Source organism: Lissotriton helveticus, chromosome 8, assembly GCF_964261635.1.
Source record: "Lissotriton helveticus chromosome 8, aLisHel1.1, whole genome shotgun sequence".
Taxonomy (NCBI): Eukaryota; Metazoa; Chordata; class Amphibia; order Caudata; family Salamandridae; genus Lissotriton; species Lissotriton helveticus.
Genome location: NC_136069.1, coordinates 1,683,366,086 through 1,683,390,818, shown reverse-complemented (window position 1 = coordinate 1,683,390,818; position 24,733 = coordinate 1,683,366,086). Strand labels below are relative to the sequence as shown.

Sequence of the window (24,733 nt, the reverse complement as noted above, 5' to 3'; positions counted from 1 at the left end):
GGCCTAAAATTTAAATTAGTGAATAAAGCAAAAGAGCAGGTGAATGAGATCACAAGTCAAAAAGAAGAAGACTCAAATAAGGAAAACCAAGCAGGAAAGAAAATAGAAGTGATAAACAGCAGAGCAAAAAGAGTAATAAAGCCAAAACAGAAGTACAAATCACCTGAGTGGACCTATATTATAATTACACCAGTAGTAGAAGTAAATAGTAGTCAAGGAAATTTAGATGATGCAAGTGATAATGATTGAATTTGTTTATTAGGTGACACAAGGATGAAAAAATTGTGTTAGGTGACACAAGGTCGAAGAAATTGTCTTAGCTGGAAAACACATTGATGTATGACATAAGGTCGAAGAAAAGCTGTTAGAAAATAAAGTTATCTGTTAAAAAAGAAAAGAAAAAAAAAGGGGGAGTATATTTAGTAATTTTTCATTTTCATTTTTAGTAAAGATGCCTTCTACTAATAATAATTCGAGATGCTCAATTTTCAAAAGATATTGCAAATTGTCTTCAATATGTGTAATCTTGATAATTTTAGGTTGGTTAATTTTAGCTGTCATTTTTCCTTTTGGAATGGATAAAGAGATGTATAAGACTAACATGACTAGTAAAGTTGTGGTTAATCATGATAAAGTTGATAAGACTGATACAATTATTGTACATAAACCAGAGATTCATCAAGATAGATCTGTGGGAGATTTTTCTAGTAATACCTTTTCAAGACTTTTATCTGAATATGTTAAGGTGATGGACGCAAAAGACTGCTACATTTGTGCGAAGTTACCTACTTCTGTGTCTGAAGGTGTTACGTATAATATGCTTCCTCTTACTTATGGCATAACATGTAGTGTAATAGCTAGTTTGTTTTATCAAACTGGACGTTTGGAATATCATTATTCAGATTTTGATGAGATTTTTGCAAATTTAAAAGTTGAAGATAGCTTGAATAAAGTGAAATATGCTAAACAGATGAGGGAATTTTTCCTAGAAACTAGTGAACTCACTTATGAGTATGCTTTTAGAAATAATTTAACATGTAAATTGAGAACAGAAGAGAAGACGTTCTTAAATATGGTGGAAAAGAGAAGGGCAATTTACAAGCGAAATGAGATGTTGAAACCTATTAAGTCTAAATTTTGGCAGATGGAGGATGAGAAGCTTAATGGTAGAAATGAAAATGTTGCAATTCATATAGATAAACACGTTAGTGGAAAATTTTGTATAAGAAGAGATAATACTTTGTTTGATAATTATTTTGTAGGTGCAAGTCAATGTGAAGACACTTATCGTATTATAGGGGGTTGGGGATTTAAAGGAGGCAAGGATCCTATTTTTCCTGGAATTTATTTTGTTTGTGGGAATAAGGCTTATTACAATCTCCCTAACCACTGGTATGGGACTTGTTATGTAGGTTTAGTTTTTCCAAAATTTTTTGCATGTAGATAGAAATGCAAAAGGTTCATTTGAAATTAGCAATCACTTGAATAGATTTAGAAGGGAAAGTTTTACAGAAATAATGGGAGACATATTTGGTGCATTAATACCTATGGTAGGAATAACCATGAATGCAAACAAAATCAGAAAAATTTCTACAATTGTTGATAGAATGTCAACAGGATACTGCAAGTGGATTTCAATTAGTGAATACAGAGCTTGTTGCTATGAGAACTATGGTGATGCAAAATCGTCTTGCTCTAGACATTTTGCTGGCAAAAGAGGGTGGAGTCTGTGGAATTTTGCATGTTCAACATTATTGTACTTACATACCTGACAAAAGTCAGAATATAGAACTGTATATAAAAAATATTACTGAATTACATAATGAAATTGAACCTTTAGAAGACGAAAGTTTTTCAGAACGTTTAAGTAAAAGATTTGCAGCAATTAAACACTGGTTTAAAGAGATTGGTAATTCAATTATAGGTAAAATAGTTTTTCCTTTAATAGTCATAGCTATAGTGATACTTTTATTAAAAATTAGTTGCATGATACACAAGAGAAGAAAACATGTAATAGAAAAGAAGCAACTTTGCCAACTAAGAAAAGAAAAAGAAATAGAATTAGAAGAGTTTCGGAGAACTCAATATGAAAAAGGAAGAAAACCAGACGAATCTAAAGTTTAGAAATACTAATATTAAGAAAGTCCAAAACATGTTCAAGGGTTGAAAATTTATAAATTTGGGGTATTATTTGGTGATTTAGAAATCACCAGATGAGGGAGTTGATGGAGCAAGGTGAAGAACAAGATTTTGTTCAAACTTGTGAAGTTAATCTTCCATAACAGTAATTAAATTAATAAGCTTGTGGTGAAATTACTAATCAACTTAGTTTAAGAATACATTCATCAATACACGCGGGATAAACTAATGTGCTTTATGTTGCAAGCGCAAAGAAAAAAAACCTTGTCTATTGTCTTTGTCAGTATTTATAATGCTGCTTGACTGTGCTTTTTGCTAGGTAACATAATTAACAGGATTATTTAGTAAAGGGGCGGGTAACAGAATGGGTCTCAATTCTTTAATTAATTGATGTCTTGTGTTTGTTTAATAATAGTTTCCAAAGTGAAGCCTAAAGGTGATTCAGAAAATATGGCTGACAGAGCTGCAGACACAAAGCTTGTCCAGAGTGAAGGCTTTGCACATGCGTAGCTGTGAAGATTTTTACTGCACTGTCATCGTTAATTGAAAAAGCAGTTCTTTGGTCGTGTTTGAACGTGCTCATGGAGAAAAGGCTCAAGGACAGGAACTTAAAGTGTCTGCCAAGGCTAGGAAGTAAATGTTCGAAACTCGAGGAAAAAGTAACTTTCTTGAGGAAGCTGAAAGATGTGGAAACGAAAGACAATAGCGCTTATTTGAAGCCTGGACATGGTCAAGAATCGGAGATGACCTAATGCATTTTATCATGGACTGACGCAGGACAGCCAATGAAAAGCTCGGATTTGCTTAAAAGAATGTAAAATGTAGAAAGTTTAGCTAGAGAGAAAGGTATAAAATCTGACACTATGAGCAGGGAAAAAACTCTTACTTTCCGATTCCTGAATGACGTGACATGCTGTTGGACCTTTGGCGCATGTAAGGACAGCAGACTTTAAATGATTTTTCCTTTTTAGGTGAAGTGAGAAATAGTCAGGGAAATAGATTTAGGGAATGGAAACTGTTATTCTGCTAATACTTCATTTTTCTGAGCTTGCTTTGAAAATGTCAGTTTTAATTCATTTCCTTATTTAAATGCTGCTTTCTTAATTATTTATAAAATAAAGATTCTAAAACGTTAATGCTTTTTCTTTGAGAAAAAAATAAAGTTAATAAAATTAGATTTGAAAGGACAAGCTGGTCTTGTTTATTCATGGTCTAGTTTCCATCAGTTGATCCAATCGCCTTAGTGGTCTGATTAATCTATATCCATACTACTATTATAAAGAGAGAACTTGCACCTTTTGGCCAGGTAAACTCGGGAACCACAGCGCCAATCTACACACCCGATACATCTATGAAAATGTCTGGGTGTGTAGATGGACATAGGCTATATAAATAAATAAAAAAACGTAAATTAAAAAAATTAAGTTTGAAAACAAAGTAGTCCCCTGAAAGTAGCGCCGGCCGGGACCTAGCGCTGGACGCGACGTGCGTGATGACGACGAAGGAGGAGCGGCAGTGCAGTGACGATCGGCTGTGCAGTGAGGAGCGGCGGCACAGGTAAGGAAAGGGAAAGTTTTCAAGCTTTTCCTAAACTCTCAGTGCGAGACTGTGTGATGCAGGGGAGGCGTCCCAGGGGGGGTGAAGTGAGGCAGTCGGAGCCGGAGTGAGTCGGGGCGGGAGGGGGGCGGGAGGGAGTCAGGGCGGGATGGGGGCCTGGTCCGTGTCCGTGCATGGGCATGCACGGACAATGTCGGGGCGGGCGGGGGCCTGGGCGGGCGGTTGGCCCTGAAGCCTCATTGCCCCCAGGCAACGCTGGGGCGGGCTGCTAGTAAATAATAAATGTTTAAAACCATGGTAAAGAAAGATAAACTGCAGTTGTATATAATAATGGAAATAATATGTGAGTAGTTTAGTTGATCACAATACCTGATTCAGTTGCTCAAAAATTGTCTCATTGGTATTATGGGCCTTTATATGTGTTTCATGATTAATGGTATGTATTGAGGTGATAGGTAGTGTTTATGGGACAGTTTTTCAATCAGAGAGCTGGATCAAGCGCTACGCGTAGCTAGGCAAAGTGCACTTCGCGAGCCAAGCGTAGCGCTAGACGAACTGCGTAGTGCGCTGTTCGCGATGATTGCACAGTGCCGGATGCTTGTCCGTGTAGTTTGCGAAGTTTGCGCTACATCGCACTACGTGAATTGCACATAGCAAAGTGGGAACACGCGTAGCGTATCGGTTATTTTTTGCTTGCTCGCGGTTCTCAACGTCAAGTTGGCGACCGCGAGCAAGCAAAATGACACCCCGGCGAGACTTTTTCCTCGTTCGCGATCAACAACATCAAGTTGGCGATCGCGAGTGTGGAAAATAACCTCCTGGCGATATTCTCAACGCGGGGAGGTCAGGTTTCTCATAGCGCGTGGTTGCGAATGCTCCCGACCCCTCGGGATGAAAAAACTACCAGTCCGCGTTGAGAAAGCTGCTGCTCGAGTAAAAATCTAATTGAGCAGCAGAAAAAGACAGCTCGCACTGTGCAAGATGCTGTTTTCAATGATTGCACAGTGCGAGCTGTTTTCTGCCGCTCGATTAGATTTTTACTCTAGCAGCAGCTTTCCCAACGCGGACTGGTAGTTTCTCATCCCGAGCGGTCGCGAGCATACACAACCTCTCGCTATGAGAAACCTGACCTCCCCGCGTTGAGAATCTCGCCGGGAGGTTATTTTCCACGCTCCCGATTGCCAACTTGATGTTGTTGATCACGAACGAGGAAAAAGTCTCCCCGGGGAGTAATTTTGCTTGCTCGCGGTCGCCAACTTGACGTTGAGGACCGCGAGCAAGCAAAAAATAACCGCTACTCTACGCGTGTTGCCACTTTGCTACGTGCAATTCGCATAGTGGGAAGTAGCGCAAACTTCACAAACTACGCGCGCGTAGCGTAGTTGTCCGCCCAGCCTTTCCGACATTGAAACCGTGTCGGAACGCTTGTTAGGGGCACCTACCAGGGCCCCCTTTCCTTCGCAGCCTCCGGTTTGGGGCTAGGTGCCACCTGTTAATCCATGCACCTTGTAGCGGGTACCCTAAGGTGCCAGCCACTGGGTGCAGGGATTAACACAATCTTGCATAGGGAAATGGGAGAATGAGACAGCACCATGTGCAGTGGCATTGTAATGGCGGTGTCAGGACCGCCGACCAGAGGTCCACCCGACATAGTAATCGAGCCAATTATTTGTTTAATTTGAAATATTTTAAAAATGTTAAAAATATTTTAAAACATAGTTATATTTTAGAACAAATTGCAGAAAATATAAAAATAATAAATGAACCTAATAGTTTTTTAAAGTAGTAAATATATTCTATTAATAATAAGAACACAAGAAATGTAATAAATAGTAATAAATATGAAACACACTTAAAAACAATCTGTAATCACTTAAAAAAAATAAAGTCATATGTACAATTTTTTTTACAAATGTTTGTGTAAATATTTTTTATTACATCAAAAACATCTTTTTTTACACACTTTTCCATTGTATTTAATGGTAATAATTGTTCTTCTTCCTTTTTCCTTTCAGCTTTGACACATGACAGCCCTTAACCTTGTCACCTTAATGAGCGAATATGTTGTCATGTACGTTAATGTGCCCTCTGTACCACATGACGCTAAGCAATTGCCCTAGATGTAAAGGTGTTTGCAGTGTAAGGCAAAGTGAGTATTTCTGCCAGGTTTTAAATACAGTGTACTGTCTGTCATTGTCACTCACATAGTGAACCTCTCCCTGACCTGCCCTCCTGTCATCCCCTACCCTGACCTCAGAACAGCAGAGGGACAGTCGCCACTTGATGGGGCAGTTTTCCCCCCAGTTTTTCCCACACTCCTGGACTTACACATTTGTGCACCCATGGCATTGACACATGAGACAGCCTCCCTGTCAAAAGTAAAATATACAGGCTGTCTGACAAAGTGAGGGCCAGCATCAAAGAGGAGGTCTCTAAGATGTTGGCGATGATGGAGATTGAGCCCTCCAGTAGCCCCAGTACCAGTTCCAGTACCAAAAGCTATCCAACTGGTGATGCTCCAGAACTCAAGTTCTGTGTGGACTGTAGCAGGCTCAACTCTGTCACCAAGATTGATGCTCACCCCATCCCCAGAGCTGATGAGCTCATTGATAGGTATGTGGAAAATTAGTACGGTTTGGTAAACATTATCTGCGCCATCTTGCCTCTTCCCCTGATGCCACACTTTCTGTCGTGCGCACCCGCCATTTTTAGGTGCCTCGATCAGAACCACCCTCTGCACGCCACTGGCCCCCAGCACAGCCCTTCGCCCTCACAAAGCCCGCACGCTGACATCCCCCCCCCCCACTCTCACATGCCTTGGGTCATAAACCCCTCTTCAGCGCAGCTCTACCTCAGAACCCCATCCTGTTCCCAGCGCGACACCTCCCTTCATTCCTTTCATGGTCCCAGGCCCTTTGATACAAACCCCTTTTCCTGTGTGCCCGTTTGTCTTCCTCGTTCCCAGGCCGCCACCTAGCTCTGCGGATACTGTTTATTGCCCCCCCCCGTACAGTAGGAAGCTTCCCCCAATTAAAAGACCCTCGGGTTGATCAAAGCCCCCACCCTATGAGATCCGATCAACCCCCCTCATTCCGTGAATCGGCGGAATGTCCAGCTGTGCGATAATCATCACCTGTTGTGACCGGGGTGGGGACTTCAACTGTAACTGTGTGTGGGAACGGGCCTGAAGGGGAGATTCAGAGGATGTCCTTTCATACTTCAAAGCATTACAAGAATGTGTTACCTGCAATAAAATTCATAAACTGTGTATAAGAGGCCAGGCCTCAGAGATGCGGTTAGAGCACCTCGTGACGATACTGGCTGTCCGAACTGATGTGTTCTCCTCCGGAGAGAATAAACCTTGTTTCCTGCCTTCCAGTCTCCAGCGCCTGCCTCTTCATTGATTAATATTTTGTGGGTTAAAGAGGCGATACCGCCGGGCAAATATTGATTGTCCCTGACCTAGTTTTTACAATTGGCGTCCCAAGCGTGGGGCCCATCAGTGACTCGTGGATCCAGTGGGAGAGGTCCTGACGACAGAGTGAACGACTGCAACGATCGGGAGAGCTCTTGCCCAATAGACCCTCGTCTGGCAGCCGATCATCCGAACTTCACTGGTTCCGAACAGACCTCTCTCGAGTGATCTACGGTCCTGACTGGGAACCATCAGGAGTGCCGCGAGGAATACGAGGAAAAGAGGACGATCGGGCGCTGGATTCGGAAGATAAGAAACTGTCCATACGGTCCGGGTAAGGTCGTGTAGACACGACGAATTGCGAAATGATTGTTTAATTGTTCAGAAAATACTAGTATTACTCTTTGTTGACTTATTTGGAGATTCACTGTCTGCAAACGGAGAAACAGTAGGCTCTTTCTCTTTGCAAACAGTGAAGGATAGGTAACGCAGCCAGCGTGCCTATCTTTCTCCCCCACTGATTGTTTATTTGTTCACGGATTGTTTTCGGGAGATTTCCCTCTCCCACACTGATTAATTGTTTTTGACCCCGAACTACTGTTCGCGGATTGTTTTCTGGAGATTCTCTGTCTGCAAACAGGAAAGAACAGGTTCCCCTTTGCAGATAGTGAAAGGGTAGAGGACGCAGACCTTTTGTGGGCCTACTTATTCTCCCCACTGGTTGTTTATTAACTGTTTTGATATTGGTTCATGAGGTATTCACTGCCTGCAAACAACGTAGAATAGAAATATTCTGTCTAGTCTTTGCACGCAGTGATAAGATAGGCAGTGCTGACTTTTTGTCCTCGTTGCGAGCCGTCATGTCTGTCTTCTCCCCACTGGTTGGTAGTTGGTTCAGCCCGGACCGTTTATTAGAGGTGGACCATCTAGCTCCGCTGGAAGGCACCCCTAATAAAGACATGTTCACAAACTATGGATTAGTTACCATAGCCTATAGTAAGCTGTGGCACAGGTATACCAAAGAAAATCAAGAGAAACAGTGGCCACTGATAGGATCCTTCGATCTTGATAAAATAGAAACGTTAGAAATAGCCCTTTGTAGTAATAAGACAACGCCTATTATGCTCAACAGTCTCGGTATGTGGCGCAAAGAAGCAATGCAACGAAAGAAAAGAGACGAGGTCAGAGTAGGCAAAGGAATATATCGACAGGACAACCCCAGGACACAACGACCCGAAAGTAATCCCCCGACACTACGCACAGGACGACCAGACTTAGGGCAAAACCAATGTGCTTTTTGTAAATGTTCCGGGCACTGGAAAGTCCAATGCCCGACTCTACTGAACGAGGGTAAGAGCAGAGGGCCGACAGGAATAACAGGCCGGCAGAAAGGGAAAAGGCGCGAGACAAAGATGAATCAGACGGACATGGACAGGCCAGATAGAACCACCACGTTTGATTATGCCCGATGGCACAGATTTCGCCAGACCGATTTCAGCGACATGTTCGAGTCCTCATAGATCGAACAACGCTAAGACGGGAAACCCAGTCTAGCGCTAAGTTACCCGGTGACGAACCCCGTACTACCGCTACTGTTCCCTAACAAAAAAAAAAAAAAAAGGGGGCCACCCTTTTCGGATAACTTACAGAAACAATACACAAAGTAGTCTCGGACAGGTTAGTATACATTCCATTAATGAACTCAAACTTTGAGTGCAATGGGACTGATTACTCTCTGTTGCCCCCCCCACTCTGTGAAAGAAAGCAATTACAGGCCTGCATTGACAACCCCCCATTACCCAGACATGCCTGTCCAAACAAAATACCTACCCCCACTCCGGCAGTTCCCGAAATGCAGCAGGTCACCGGTCATGCCCATCCGGAAGGTGAAACACACGGCACGTGTGGGGCGGGGCCTGCTGACAGCCATCGATCGAATCGCCAGCGGGATGTCCAGGAGGCACCACGGGCCCGGCATGAAATGGCTGTCCCATCCTCTTCTTCGTGGGGTGGGCTGGGAGGGAGAGGCGACGCGGACGGGCCTCTCCCACCTCCTCGGATAGGAGGTTTCCCAGCCCCAGTCCCGCCATCACCAATACCTCTGCTGAAATTGGTCCAGGTTGGGCTGGGAGGGAGAGGCGACGCGGACGGGCCTCTCCCACCTCCCTGGATAGGAGGTTTCCCAGCCCCCGGCCCGGTGCCGAAATCCTCCAGCCAGGTGGCGCCCATACTTGCGCAGCACGGAACATGCACTGTGGCGCCCATATTTGCGCAGCACGGAACATGCACTGTGGCGCCCATATTTGCGCAGCACCGAACATGCAACGGCTGCGCCCATACTTGCGCAGCACCGAACATGCAACGGCTGCACCCATACTTGCGCAGCACAGGACATGCGCTGCAGGTGGCCATACTTCCGCAGCACTGGACATGGGACTTGTGGAGCACGGGATGTGGAGAGGCCATCTGCATGCCTATGAAAGAGAGCAGCGTGGAGTGCACCGGGAGAGGGAGACGGCGCGAACGAGTCTCCCTCGCCCCCCCAGGTGGGGGCGCCACAGCTGCACCCTAGCCGAATGTCCTGCTCCTACGGCACGGTGTTCCATCTTTTCACCCCAAAAGGTCTCTTCCACTCTTGCAGGCTCGACGAAGGGCGGCTGCTGCAGGGCCTCAAAATGGCGTCTGGGCCCACTGGAAGGCGGGTCTAGGCCGCTAAAGTAACTCTGACCAGCAGTGTAACTCGGACTCTTGCCCACCGGGGCACGAGCCCCCACCTCGGACAGCATCTCCACAGCCTTGAAGATTCTACAAAAGTCCCAGGAGCCCTCTGCCCCTACAGGCTTCCGGTGAGGAACAACTGCCTTGATCGCTAACGAAATAAGCATGACATAGCCACTCCTTCTGTTAGCACAAGTCTTTTTGAACTGCCGAAAGGGACTCTGGTCCAACCGCCGGTTGTGGAAAACATTTTTCCTGATGCTACTTCCGGACTAACCCGGCCTCGCCCAAAATGGCGCCGGAATCAATAGGAACTTACGAACACCTTGTGGTGTTTTTAGCTAATAAAACTTGATGTTCTGAGATAAGTATATGCTCTTTTTGTATACTTCACTTGGCGAACATGTAAAAGGATCCCGTTAAAATGATGATTTCAATGTACGATCTATTATGATATTACCGTAACTGATACGTAACCTCGCTTATGACACACGCCCATGGTATACCTATAGGAAATTTGATTGCAACTAGTCCGACTGTGCTTCCAATTATGAAATGAATGCCCCTTGATCCCTCAACTATTGATAGACGTTTTTAGTTCCCTGCAAATGAATGAATAAACCTTTTTACATGTTTTTAATCCTACAAAATAGCCCCCCCCCCTACTGTACGCACTTTAGCCATTGCCGTGTCCGGACAAATACGATTGCACTGTCATATCAACATGCTGAACGATTGTGCAAATAAAGGTTTTCCAAACTATGAAATGAGTGTTGCATGCTTTTTGTAAAATGTGGGATCAGCGGGAGAGTTTTTCTGTGCACCCTGCTTTGTTCTCTTTTTAAGGTTATTAGAAGATGGTTGCTCAGCCCCGGATGGAGGATCGAATCTAAGACACGATACTCTGCCTCCAAGTATGCGACTGGCTCAGGAACTAACGCATGAAGAAGGACCTCGACTTCTGAGGACGGGTAAAGTAAAGCGGTGTAAATGATAGAATGTTATAAAGGTACGACACTCAAAGGTACTAGGGAACAGAGTTGGCCGAAGAGCCGATATGCCTTAGAACATCACAGCGTTGGAAAAGATTTAAGGATCCCGATAGCTAGATACATCTACAAACTAGATACCTCGCACTAAGCGCTTTTGATTTTCTTTAACGTTTCCCTATACACGGCCTATGATGTCACACTCGGACCGTCTCCCTCATGGACTACCTATCGCTCGCCATTCTTGCCACACTACCCGCCCCTCCCCCGGCTTCGGAAACCAAGACCCCAGGGATTATATCCCGAGGAGATAAGACGAGTATGTGGTAAGTAAAGGATTTTCGTGCCCGTACATCTGATATGCTCGAATGCTGTCCCCCTCCCTTCCCCTCTTTTCCTCTCTCTACAGGTTACATTGGAATCACGACTGAGGTATGGTGAAGATCTGAAGCCTCGCCATGTCTGATACATGAAGCGGACTAACGCTGCAAGGTGGCACCTAAGCACACCCACAAACTGCTCTTGTAACGAAAGAGCCAATAAGTTGTATGACATGATGAAACACGATCACCCCTAATCCGTGTTGCGTGAATGGGCACATGTCACGTATGTCTGAAACTATGAGAGAATGTTTTTGTGTGACTGAAGCGTTGACTAAACTGGTCAAAGGACCGAGAATGCAAGAAGTGCGACACAAGGGTGCCTTTTACTCAATGCATGTCCCCTGTACCCAACCTAATGCAAGTCCGTCCCGAACCGCCCTTTCGAAATTCTAACACAGACCCGTAATGTCTCATGTCATGTAATGCGCTGAATAGCCTATCTTGATACACGGCCACTCTCCATGTCGCACGTGTGCTATTTAGCCTATTGTTGCACGTCTCTCTCTCTCTCTCTCTCTCTCTCTCTCTCTCTCTCTCTCTCTCTTTCTCTCTCTCTCTCTCTCTCCTCCACACTCTCGCTCTTCCGAACGACTAGCACCTAACTGGCAAACCGCCACCCCTGGTGCATCCCCCAATTGGCTCCAAATACCGCAAGTATTTGCACAAAATTTGTCTTAAATAAAATCACCCTAATGCCGCGTCACTACTTCTCCTTTCTGCTAAAAATTGATGAAACCTAGAATTGGCCAAAAGGGAAAGGACAGGTAAGACGACTGAGGTTCCCTAATCTGACCCGTAATAAGGGAACTACATGTCAGCGGCTTCTATGATAAAAAAAAAAGAAAAATGCCTCAGATAACGCGACCTTCCCCGTCCCGAATTGTCTCAATACCCAAACAGTAAAAGTGATCGAAACATCCCCATCTTCCCAGAACGCCCTCAGTTTTGTATCAGCTGCCCCGGACGAGAGTTTTAAAAATGTCCCTCACCCCCCGGTTGTAAGAGATGGGTCGACTCACGACTAACACAGGCCAGCCGTTGTTCCTAGAAATGATTTGTTGATAAGCACGCTACAGAGTTTAGAATTCCAGAAATGTCACTGAACGCTTACCAACTGAACTGTGGCCTTCTGCTAAATAACGCCCTCATGACACCAAGCAAGACGATAGCCCCTCACCACAGTTTGCTATGTTCCTAGTTGTTTTTCCACAAGACCCCAGTTTTTAATGAAGTAGTCAGGTTGTAAGAGACTATGTAGGAATTAGAATGATGTTTGCAAAGTTAAGATTAGACCGAAATGAAGAAATTGTTGCAATGAACCCTGGTGAAAGAAAATGTTTAGCTGAAAGGTAGGATGCATTGATAGAATGAAAAAATGTTTAGCCTTTGCTCGTTCCTCAGAAAGATGCCTATCAGACCATGGTGATAGCACGTTGCACTTTTTCGTAAAATATAAAGCCCTGGAGAACGGTATAGCCTCGTATGGCTCGTACTAGGAAAGTGGGTCTCTGCCAGAAGAACTGACGTAACTGTAATAAGCAAAATGCAATGAATAGGTACCAGATCTCATACCACAACAATGAATGTAACGCCAACAAACACCAAAGAAATAGTTGCGAAGGAAAGTTATAGTAAATCCAGCAAGCCCATCATCAATTATTTATATGTTGGTTGTGAACCCCAATATAACGGATGTTTCTCATTTTCTTGGAGCTGGGAGAGAAATAGACTTATGTGATTACCTTCCTCTGCCAATTCTCTAAAGACTGTCTTTTCAAACTCATTTAAGGGTACCACTGTCGGAGGAGAGAAAGACCGGATGTGGGAGCACGCGGCCTGACTACAGATTGTGGAACATCTGCGACATTGGCCAAGGCGAGACCGCGACAGTAAGGAGCTGCAGGACGAGGCACTGTTTTCGACAAAATGAGAGGAAAGGGCTGACCTGATGCCCCTGCTCGACGATCAACGTGTGCCGAAAAGTCCCCGCTCTCTGAACTCGGTCATGGGCCCGCCTACCTGAAATTTTCCGTCCCCCTGGTCTGTTCCCGATCTGGCCCTGCTCCATCCCTTTTTCCTCCGACCTACCCTAAGGACTATTCACACGCTCTCTTCTTCCACCTGAACTCTTTGACAATCGACTCGAAAGGACACAGGGCGAAAAGGACCTTTTTGACCAGGAAAGCGAGGAAAAGGTCATGCCCTGCAAAGCGGGACCTAGAATAGAGCTGGACTCATAGCTCCACCGCCGGTGCTCCACCGTGCCAACAGAAGACGACGAAGAATACTGAGAACTCACTAATAATGGTCCATGACAATGGGACCTCCCCTTCGAACAATGACACCCCTGATTATTGTTTTTACTACGTCTCATTTCTCTCCCAGCCACCATTGTATTGATTATGCTCCAACCAAATATGAACAGAACTTACATATGTAATAACCTATCAGTTCACATTCCGAATGACTATAAGCATCTATGAAATGTACTCAATGCTCTCACTACAGAATCGTTTTTGTCCGATATTGCATTACTATGACTTTCCTGCAAACGAGTTTATCGATAGACCCGCCTCCTAAGACGAAAGATTTTAAATGTAATGTTTATAGCTCCTTCACCTGGGTTCCTACTTCTTTACTTATGACCGCCACAGTAGACATGGATAGGAAATAGGCCAGCAAGATGTCTTGGATATGTTAAAGGGAGGACTGTGGAAAATTAGTACGGTTTGGTAAACATTATCTGCGCCATTTTGCCTCTTCCCCTGATGCCACACTTTCTGTCGTGCGCACCCGCCATTTTTAGGTGCCTCGATCAGAACCACCCTCTGCACGCCACTGGCCCCCAGCACAGCCCTTCGCCCTCACAAAGCCCGCACGCTGACAACCCCCCCCCCCACTCTCACATGCCTTGGGTCATAATCCCCTCTTCAGCGCAGCTCTACCTCAGAACCCCAATCTGTTCCCACTGCGACACCTCCCTTCATTCCTTTCATGGTCCCAGGCCCTTTGATACAAACCCCTTTTCCTGTGTGCCCGTTTGTCTTCCTCGTTCCCAGGCCGCCACCTAGCTCTGCGGATACTGTTTATTGCCCCCCCCATACAGTAGGAAGCTTCCCCCAATTAAAGGACCCTCGGGTTGATCAAAGCCCCCACCCTATGAGATCCGATCAACCCCCCTCATTCCGTGAATCGGCGGAATGTCCAGCTGTGCGATAATCATCACCTGTTGTGACCGGGGTGGGGACTTCAACTGTAACTGTGTGTGGGAACGGGCCTGAAGGGGAGATTCAGAGGATGTCCTTTCATACTTCAAAGCATTACAAGAATGTGTTACCTGCAATAAAATTCATAAACTGTGTATAAGAGGCCAGGCCTCAGAGATGCGGTTAGAGCACCTCGTGACGATACTGGCTGTCCGAACTGATGTGTTCTCCTCCGGAGAGAATAAACCTTGTTTCCTGCCTTCCAGTCTCCAGCGCCTGCCTCTTCATTGATTAATATTTTGTGGGTTAAAGAGGCGATACCGCCGGGCAAATATTGATTGTCCCTGACCTAGTTTTTACAGGTATGGGGCTGCCAAGTTACTGGCCACATTTCGTCTGACCTCAAGGTACTAGCAGATTGTCCTAACTCAAGATGCCAAGGAGAGGTCAGCCTTCTCCACCTCAGAATGCCACTACAATTGCAAAGTGATGCCCTTTGGGGTAAAAAATACCCCTGCCACTTTCTAGAGGCTGGTGAACTGGTTTTGGCTGGTATGAAGGCCGTCAGTGCAGCTAATCTGGATGACATAGCTGTCTTTAGTAGCCACTGGAAGGACCACCTATTTCACCTGTTGGAAGTGCTTCAGGCTCTGCAAAGCGTAGGCCTATCAAGAGCAGTAATTGCAAGATAGATCTGGGGCCTGTGGTGTACTTGGGACACCTGATGGGTGGGTGTAAGTTGCAGCTCCTTCAAGCCTAGATAGAGACCATCATGACCTGAGAGCACCCGAAAGCGCAGACACAAGTGAGAACCTTCCTGGGCCTCACAGGTTAATACAGGAGGTTTGCCAGGGGATATGGCACCGTTGTTACCCCTTAACTGAACTGACTTCCAAGAAGCAGCCAAGAAGTGTGATCTGGAAGAGGCTTGCAGGGAATTCTTTCACTCCCGAAAACAGGCAATGTACACAACTCCTGACTTTTCCAGGGAATTCATAGTACGAACAGATGCCTCAGAGCATGGCATTGACACAGTCATTTCACAGCTTAATGATGAGGGCCTAGACCAACCTGTAGCTTTCATCTCTAGGAGGCTACTTCCCAGGGAATCTAGGTGAGGTGAGAAGTGTTTGCTATGGTCTGAGCAGTGAAGAAGCTGAGACCATACTTTTTTGGGACTCACTCACAGATTCAAACCGACCATAGGCTCCTTATGAGGCTAATGCAGCAGAGGGGTAGGAACCTAAATTTGTTCAGGTGATCGGAATGGACTTTACGGTGGAATATAGACCTGGGTCAGACCATACCAATGCCTATGGTCTTTCCCTGTGTTCCACATTTGTGATAAGAACTCCCAGGAGGTTGGTTAGTTCTTCCAATTTTCAGCTGGGGGGCATGTGTTAGACCTGTTAGCCCTAGTGTGGAGAAGTGTGGCTCAATGGTTAGAGCAGGCAGACCTCGATGCAGAGCTCTGCCCAGGCACCAGGGTTCGATTCCCGCCGGCGGGTCTCGGGCTCATTATTTCTCCTGACCGGATATTCTTGCCTCAGTGCCTATTCTGATCATGGGTCCCACGCTGAAACTCTGGGTAATAGCTTGCTTAGTCTCCACAACGGCCCCCACAACGTGGTCTGCACCATGGTGGTGCCCAGGAGAGGACACTTCACAGGGAAAGCCAGGAATGGTTCCCTTGCGGTATTCGTACAAGCGCCGGGAAACCCACTGCGGGTAGCTGTGCGCTATACAAGTACAAAAACATTTACATTTAGTGTGGTCTTCCCCAAATTGTTTGCCTGCTTGCCTTCAATTTTTCCTTCGGTTGGCCGTAGGAATCTGAGCAATTTACCACTGCTAAACAGTGCTAAGATGAGTATGAGTAATAATAGTAATAAATCTTTATTGCTCGATTACTTAAAATCATTGCAATCACAACAACTTCACATTGCAATCCTAATAACTAGAATAATCATTAAAAAATTCCTTTACAAAAACATATTCCCAGCAGATATTATAAAAACTATCCGATATATACAATTTTAAAACTTATCAAAAGGATAAGATCCATTCACATAGCATCAATTACAAGATAATATTGCACATTTTATATTTTAAAAGTAACATAGTGCATAGCATACTTTTCCATAAACATATTACATAAAATCTGTGAGACCATAATTTTCTCAGGTACATTTCATGCATAAATTACATTTCAACGCTCTAATATACATTTATTGCCTTGACCATCATATTAAGGTGATAATAAAGTGCATCATTTTACTATAAAGTGGTAATATGCAATTTTTGCACTAACCATCACATTAAGTCAAACATAAAGTACGTCAATTTACAATAGTAGTGACACGTCTGATTTTAGGATCCCTTATAGCATTAATATTAAGTGATAATACCTGTGTGCCAGATAGTACTGGAGATCTACCTTATTGTATCAAACATATTTTCAACCGCCATTAAACATTTTACTAAATGACAACAACGGAATCAATTCCCCAGATAAAGACATGATTAATGCCTGACGAGCAGATCTAACCCCGCTCTTCAAGAAATAAGGTCTCTAACAGTGCCAAGATGCATGTGTTTTCTCCTTAAAACATGGTATGATTGGCTTATATCTGTTTGGCATACTTAATTTGCTTTCATGCCCCTTGTAAAGTGGTATGCCATACGCCAAGGGCTTACAAATTAAATGATACCAGTGGGTCTGCAGCACTTATTGTGCCATCTACTTAAGTAGCCCTCTAAAGCATTTCCTAGGTCTGCCATTTCAGCCCGAAGGCAGAGTCACACTGCCACGTCGACTTGCCATTTAAACCCCCTTGCCAAGCCTTAGACTCCCCTTCCATTACATAGAAGTCACCCCTAAGGTAGGTATTTAAAGAGTAGGACATGTACTTTTATGTTTTACATGTAGGGGTAGTGAAAAAATCCCAAGGTTGTGTTTCACTACTCTGAGGCCTACCCCTCCCACAGGATAACATTCGGGATTCCTTATTACATTTAATAACCGGTAAATCCTAAATGTATTGTAAGCACATTTATAAAGCACACAGTAACCCTATGGGCATCCTGGCAATGAGGGCGAGTAGATGTGTCATGTTTGGTACCTATGAACTTGTAATGATTTGATTTGAATTGTTACTTGTTAAGCGCTCGAGTGCCGTGGCGTCTTGGTGCTGACTGTGGTACATGGAACTGAGAACATCATGAGTAGGATGTTAGATCGTGGAAAATAACCAGGTTTCCAACTCCTTCCTAAACATCCGCAGGTTAGGTTGAAGTTGCAATGTAGACGGCATCTGATTCTGGAGTTTGGACGCACAGAATGTCAAAGTGCGGGCCCCCCATCTTGCCTTACGGATTTTTGGGATACAGATGAGGCCCTTCATAGAAGATCTAAGTGTTCTGGAAGGAGAATACCTAGAGAACAATTTCTGTATCTCCCCAGAGATTCCTCCATAGATGGCCTTGTGCACCAGGCAGAGAGACTTACAATCGGCTCTTTGCTGGACAGAAAGCCATTGTAAAGCTCTAATGGCCTCCGAGGTTGGGCGACCCTTGGGGATGTTCATGAGCAGTCTGGCAGCAGCATTTTGAAGGGATTGCAGCTTCCTCTCCTGCGCCTTATCAATCCCCACAAAGAGTGCGTTGCAGTAGTCTAATTTAGAATGAAAAGTGCCAATTCAACCGTCTTTTGGAGTTCATATGGAATGAAAGGAAACATTGTCCTCAATGTTTTTAGAAGGAAAAAGCAAGAGGAGGTCAGCTGATTAACTTGGGCCGAGAGATTGAGTTGATCATCAAGGATCACACCCAGATTCCTAACCTTAGTAACAGGGCGAGGACAAACTCCAGCCTCCATTGGCCACCAGCTGTTGTTCCATAGAGAGGGTCCCTTACCAAACTCCAGGACCTCGGTTTTTGCAGTGTTTATTTTCAAAATGTTTTGGCTCAACCAGATCATAATGTCTTTCAGACATGCATGAAAACTGTTAGCCACTAGTTCTGGTTGTTTAGATACCGATATGGTAAACTGTGAATCATTGGCATACATGATCAAGGAGAAACCGTGTTTCCTGAATAGATTGGCCAGCGAGGACACATATATAGTAAAAAGGGTTGGTGACAAAGCAGATTAACCCTGGGCGAAGCACTATGCTACGCTCGCGTAGTTTGCAAAGTTTGCGCAACTTCGCACTACGCGAGCTGCACGTAGCACAGTGCGAACACACGTAGTGCAGCGTAGCGTAGTGCAGCAGTCATTTTTTGCTTGCTCGCGGTCCTGAACGTCATGTTTGCGACCGCGAGCAAGCAAAATGACATCCCGGCGAGATTCTCAACGCGGGAGGTCAGGTTTCTCATTGCGAGTGGTCGCGCATGCTCGCGACCGCTCACGATGAGAAACTACCAGTAAGCGTTGAGAAAGCTGCTGCTCGAGTAAAAATCTACTCGAGCAGCAGAAAACTACAGCTCGCACTGTGCAAGATGCCGTTTTCATTGATTGCACAGTGCCGGATGCTTGTCTGCACTGTACAATCATTGAAAATGCATCTTGCACACTGCGAACATGCTACTAGGCAACTCGCGTAGTGCTACATGAAGTTCGCGTAGTGCGTAGTGCACTTCGCATAGCTTCGCGTAGCGCTACTTCGCGAACTACGCCCACCCTTAAAGCAGATCCCTGCGAGACACCACATGGGATCTGAAAGGTCTCAGACTGTAAATTGTCCCAGTGAATGTTCTGTTCCCTGTTTTCTAGGAAAGAGGAGAGGAGGGTCAGAGCGGTTTCCTTTATTCCCACATCTCTCAGCCGCTGCACCAGCACAGTGTGGTTCACGGTATCAAATGCCGCTGAGAGATCGAAGAGGATGAGGACCGCTCTTCCCCCCATCAACTATCTTCCGAATCCCCTCAGTGGCTACTATTAGAGCTGTCTCTGTCGAATGGCAAGGCCTCAAACCATACTGTGTTGGATCCAGCAAGGAATTCTCTTCCAGATATTCTATCAGCTCCTTGTTTTATGGCTTTTTCCAGAACTTTTGCTGTCAAAGGCAACCTTAGCTTTGATGATTGCTTGCTTATATTTTTCTAATTTGTGACTTGTGCTTGGGGCTGTAATCAGCCCTCCAGGTCCGTTCACTTCTTCTACAGTTCATTTTTATGACTTTTAGGTCAGGACTATACCAGGGTGTGGCTGCTGAGGCTCTTTTGACTGTTTTATTTATTTCTGGGGCGATGCCATTTACAGCTGCCCTGATCCAGTTATCAAACTGGTCAGCTGCTGTATCATTGTCACCGCCAGAGTGGACGGACCAGGGTTCAAAGCGTGTTCCAAGCCACCCCCTTGTATCTTATTCCATTTTCAGACCCTCTCTTTTTAAACAAGGGTGGTAATCGGTTGGCTGGGCATTATTTTCGCTACCTCAAAGTATATGGCCCTGTGATCAGTCCAGGGTAGTGGTAGGGGCTTAGTGAGTTAATTCTGGCTCATTTGTAAAGATCCCATCTAATGTATGGCCTGCCGAATGCGTAGGTTCTGACACTAATTGGGAGCGACCGTATGCTGCAAGATTATGTACAAGTCTCGCTGTGTCTTGGTTAGTCCCTAATTCAAGGTGATAGTTAAAATCCCCCATAATAGTAAATGAGTCCGAGTCCAAACTTAGTTCTAGGAAATTCAGGAGGGCTTGCAAAAAAAAAACCTTGTTAATGGTAAAGTCAAATTTATCATTACAATTTAGGAAATGCCAATTTTGGAAAATTTGCATTTTCCTGCCCTCAGCCTTTTGCGCCTGCATCCTGCCTTAGGTCACATGACTGGGTGTACCTGACAGTAGGACTGTGTGAATTCCCTCAAGACTGTCACATAATAGTGGGATTAACTGAGCCCGAATTGGCCATTAACTGGCATGAGAGGGGTGGAAGCCGAGGCGGGGGCATTCCTGAGCACAGCCCCAATTATACCTACATAGGCTGTGTCCTGCATCCTCACAATAGGTCTAAAAACCTTCTATTGTCAGCGCTGCCAGCTTGAAGCCAGGGCAGGGGAAGTAGTAAACTCCCAGATCTTCAGAGGACCTTTTCAGAAACTTCTCACACCATCTGGGAGCAGGGGTTTAAAAAATTAGGCTCTCAGACCCACACTTTAGTTCACTGCATGACTTGCTGAAGGACTCTCAGATAATTGCAAGCTGCTGTGACCTGCTGTGCACTCTGCCAGACTGCTGTTGTACTTGGAAGGTTTGCTTTGCTACTTGAGCCTGCCTTGAATCCTCACCAGCCAGACCTGCTTTTGAGCCCTGCATTTACACCTGTACCAAGAACTACCAGAATTACTCCAAGGGCTAGTTTTCTGGGTTCCTGTTCAGAGCCAAAGGGACATAACAGGATCCCACTATCTTGAACCCGCCCCCAGAAAGCTGCCTGAGTGAGTCCTGAACACGCAGGAGATCTCCATATGCTCTTGGATCCTTGTTTGTGCTCCTAAAGATGCCCAGATGGCTGTTCACAAGCAAACAACTTAGGGGCCGATTACAATCTTGTCCGGAAAGCACTCCTACCGAATTGGCCCCAGAATGCTTTCCGGATAACTCAGATCGTTTGAGTCTGAACGAACGATTTGGATGTATCCGGATACGATTCGGTCAGACTTCTATTGACTTCAATGGGAGCCAGTGTTCCGAAGGAGAACACAGGCTCCCATTGAAGTAAGGGGTGGCTTTGGATACCTTGCAGCCTGTGGCAGGCACCCCATGGTGCCTGTCACACTGTACATGGTTGGGAAGGGGGGTCCCCGGGGTACCCCCACGGGCCCGATTCGGAGGGCCCTGGGTGAAGGGGGACCTGCTACAGGCCCGAAAGATCAATTCCAGCAGCCGATTCATTCTGGAGAAACCGATTTAGAACGGCTTTCCGAATCGGTCATCATTATCGCTTGCTCGGAAAACGAGTCCATAGAGCTGTACGATTCGGCTCTGAAAGACTCGACCAATCCAAATGCCTTTTGGAACCGATTCGGATAGCTCTGCCGGGTTATGGGCATCGTAATCGGTCATTGAGAACTGAGTATGAATTGGTCAGCAACAATGGTTCCAAATTGGATTCTCAAACCCAAATCATATTCGGAGCCCTTCCGAACTGAATTGTAATCAACCCCCTAATAGTAACTTTACAACTGTGTAGACTCTGTAGTCAGGGCAGAGAACTCTGCATATAAAAAAATAGGACAGGCCTATCTTTTTATCTTTGGAATTCTCAGGTTGACTGCAGAGTCTCTGCAGTCATAAAGGTGCTAGTAAATTGCTTGTTTGTGAATATAAAAAAATAATAATAATTACGCGAAAATATAAGCTAACCTTTGTGAATCAGGCCTTTACACTGCGAAATCACAGGTGTATCTTATAGTGTTTACATTAATAATGTCTTGCACAATTTAATACAGAGTGAAAAGGTGAGTTTCAAAAAGATTATTATAAAGTGCAAGTAATGCAGGGGCATAGGATGACATATAAGTATATATCAATGAATACAAGATGTCAGGTTACTAATGTAATTCAGAAACATCTCTACTGGGACTATTCTCAAAATACATTTTGTAGAATGTTTTGTAGCACTACAAACTTTCTGAAAAATGCTATTCACAAACCGGAGTTTATGCCTCTGCCTCTCCTATCTTTTTAGTGTGCGGAGATCACCTCTCCAGCTGCGAAGTCTCTGTAAACGTAAGTATACCTTTAAGTAGTAAGTATGGGAAGGATGAGGGGAGTTGCTTGAAAATGGGAAATACTACTAAAGAGTAGTGGTTTAGAGTAAAGTAAGGATGTGTTATGAGGCTCGGGAGGGGTTTAGGGAGGGACTATTATCCACCCACAAAAGAGTAAGGGACATATGTATGAAGCCTTTGTCCCGTTCACAAAGGGGCCGATTCTCATAATCGGCCCATTTGCGAACTGGAAAAAGCCTTTTGGAATGTATCATCCCAAAAGGCCCTCGCACAATAGGGAATTGCAAAATTTGGAATTCCCTATTATTCAAATGCATTTCAGGAATCATAGATTACGATTCCTTAAATGCAATTCTGGAAGCACACAAGTTGTGCGATTTTGCCTTTAGAGATTGCAAATTACCACCAACTTCAAGTAACGTACCCCAGCTCAGACCTGAAATAAGTCCAGCACCACACATGCCCAGCCACTGGGACTGCAAATGAAATAATGGTGGTAGGGAATAATGGTAAATAAATTCAGTTATTTAAAATAGTTAAAAATATCAACATATATAATTTTATTTAATAAATAGATAAACATATTACTTATTTTGTATGAATTTAAACAATATTCTTATAATCTTTTTGGTGCATACAAATAATGTAACAATATATTTTATTACATATAATTAACCTCCTTTTAATACTATAATCACTTTTCATAATTATTAATGCATATTAAAAACAATTAGGTTAGATGGGAATTTATGTTTTAATTTAAACTTGAAAAAAAATATTTTAGCTTAATTTTAATATATGTACACTAAAGGTTTATCAAGCAGGTTAGGTAATAGTGCTGCTGCATTTTTTTGGCTTCGTTCTACATTTAAAATATTTATATAAAACAATTGACATTATTATTTAGCATAAAATATTTTTACAAACTTTTTCCAAGTTTAATTAGTTTTTTTACTTCTCCCTATACATTACCATTGGGAAACTTTGCTGTTGGAGCAGAGATCTTCATATGGTATAGGAAAAAGTAAAACGCGTATTAAACTTTAAAAAAGTTTGTAAAAATATTTCATGTAGAATAATAATGCAAAATTATTTTTTAAATTTATTTTAAATGTTTAGAAAGAATTCTATAGCACTATTACCTATCTCTGTAGTTAAAATTTAAATTATTTCAAATATATTAAATTATATTAAAATTATTTTCCTCAAATTAAATGAAAAAATAAGTTCTGGCCTACAATAAAAAAAAATACTATACATTAATTATTAAAGAGATGTATAGAATTATGTAAAAGTAATTTAATTAGCTATTAAAACAAATTATTTTTACATTAACTTTAAATGTGAAAAACGTTTTTTAAAACATGTTATAATTGATTAACAAATATGTACTTCTAATATTTTTTCAGTTATTTACATTTTTAACTATTCTACACTATTTAACTTAAATTAGCGTTATTCATTTTGGGGTTTCCTATTAATTCCATTATATTCAAAGGGAGGTTGTTGCAGTACCAGGGTCGGTCCTGTGTGGTGCTAGACTACTCTTTTTTTCTTTGTTTTTTAGTAGTTACTGTCATCACTTTTTCAGGGGGTGGAGTTGTGTAAATCTACACTTTTGAGTAATTTTACAATCAGATTTTGTGAATAGCTCTAGTTACACATATTAAGTACTCACAAGTGTAACACATCTTTGCCAATTGCCCCAAATGTGTTCTCAGTTAACAGGGTAAAATATGGGCCACTTATTCACTATGTAAAACACGATTGATGTGTGGTCAATGACATGTAACTAATGAAGCTATATGTGTAAATCGGAAGCTACACCCAGGCATGAGATCCTCACTGTCCCTTGTTGCAGCAAGCTAAAGTTGAAGTTTGAAATCCAAGAACTTCCCTATTCATGGTGGGGTTTCCTAGGCTTTCCTATCTCATTCCAGTGTTTAGGCGGCAATCAGAGGTAGGCCTTAGTCTAATAGTTTAGGATGGTTTGTATATTATTCTCAGTCAACCTCTGCTAAGGCTCTCTGATTTCTAGGTGTTGCCTAGCACAATACAATATACGAGGAAGCCTGAGATCTAGTGGAAAAATAGCCGGTATGGCAGAGGGGTGTTTCTAATTCTTCCAGCCCCCTGACAGTTAAAGTATTCAGTCAAGGATCCAAGTACCAAAGGACATGCAGAATATCTTATTTACAGATTGGACAAATGCAATCAGTAGAAGAAACAGTATTTGTTCAGACAAATTTACTGTGTCCATCATCAACAACATTTAGCAGGGCCACAGCCACTAGTTTCATACACATATGAACTAAATACACTCTACACAAAGCAACCTGTGGCAAAGGGAACAAGCTAACCTATTGGGATAAAGAGGAGTTCATACAGAAGCTTGAATGAGCCAAAAGTCTCTTCCTTTTATGGCACCTCCTTATAGGTGAACATAAGTCTTTGCAATCTGATAACCCATTTTCTCTTCAATTGTTCTTCCAAACCATCCATCACAATTTTCGAAAACGTATTAAAGATTGCCACGGCAATGGTTTAATGAAGTGGAGAAATGGTAACGTAACTAACACTTATCCCAT

General features: G+C 43.6%; 1 protein-coding gene across 1 annotated transcript in view; it reads right to left on the bottom strand.

Moving 5' to 3' along the window:
• LOC144774087 (transient receptor potential cation channel subfamily M member 2-like) overlaps positions 1 to 24,733 on the bottom strand; it is a 900,698-nt gene that overhangs the window by 213,156 nt on the left and 662,809 nt on the right. The window lies entirely within an intron of this gene.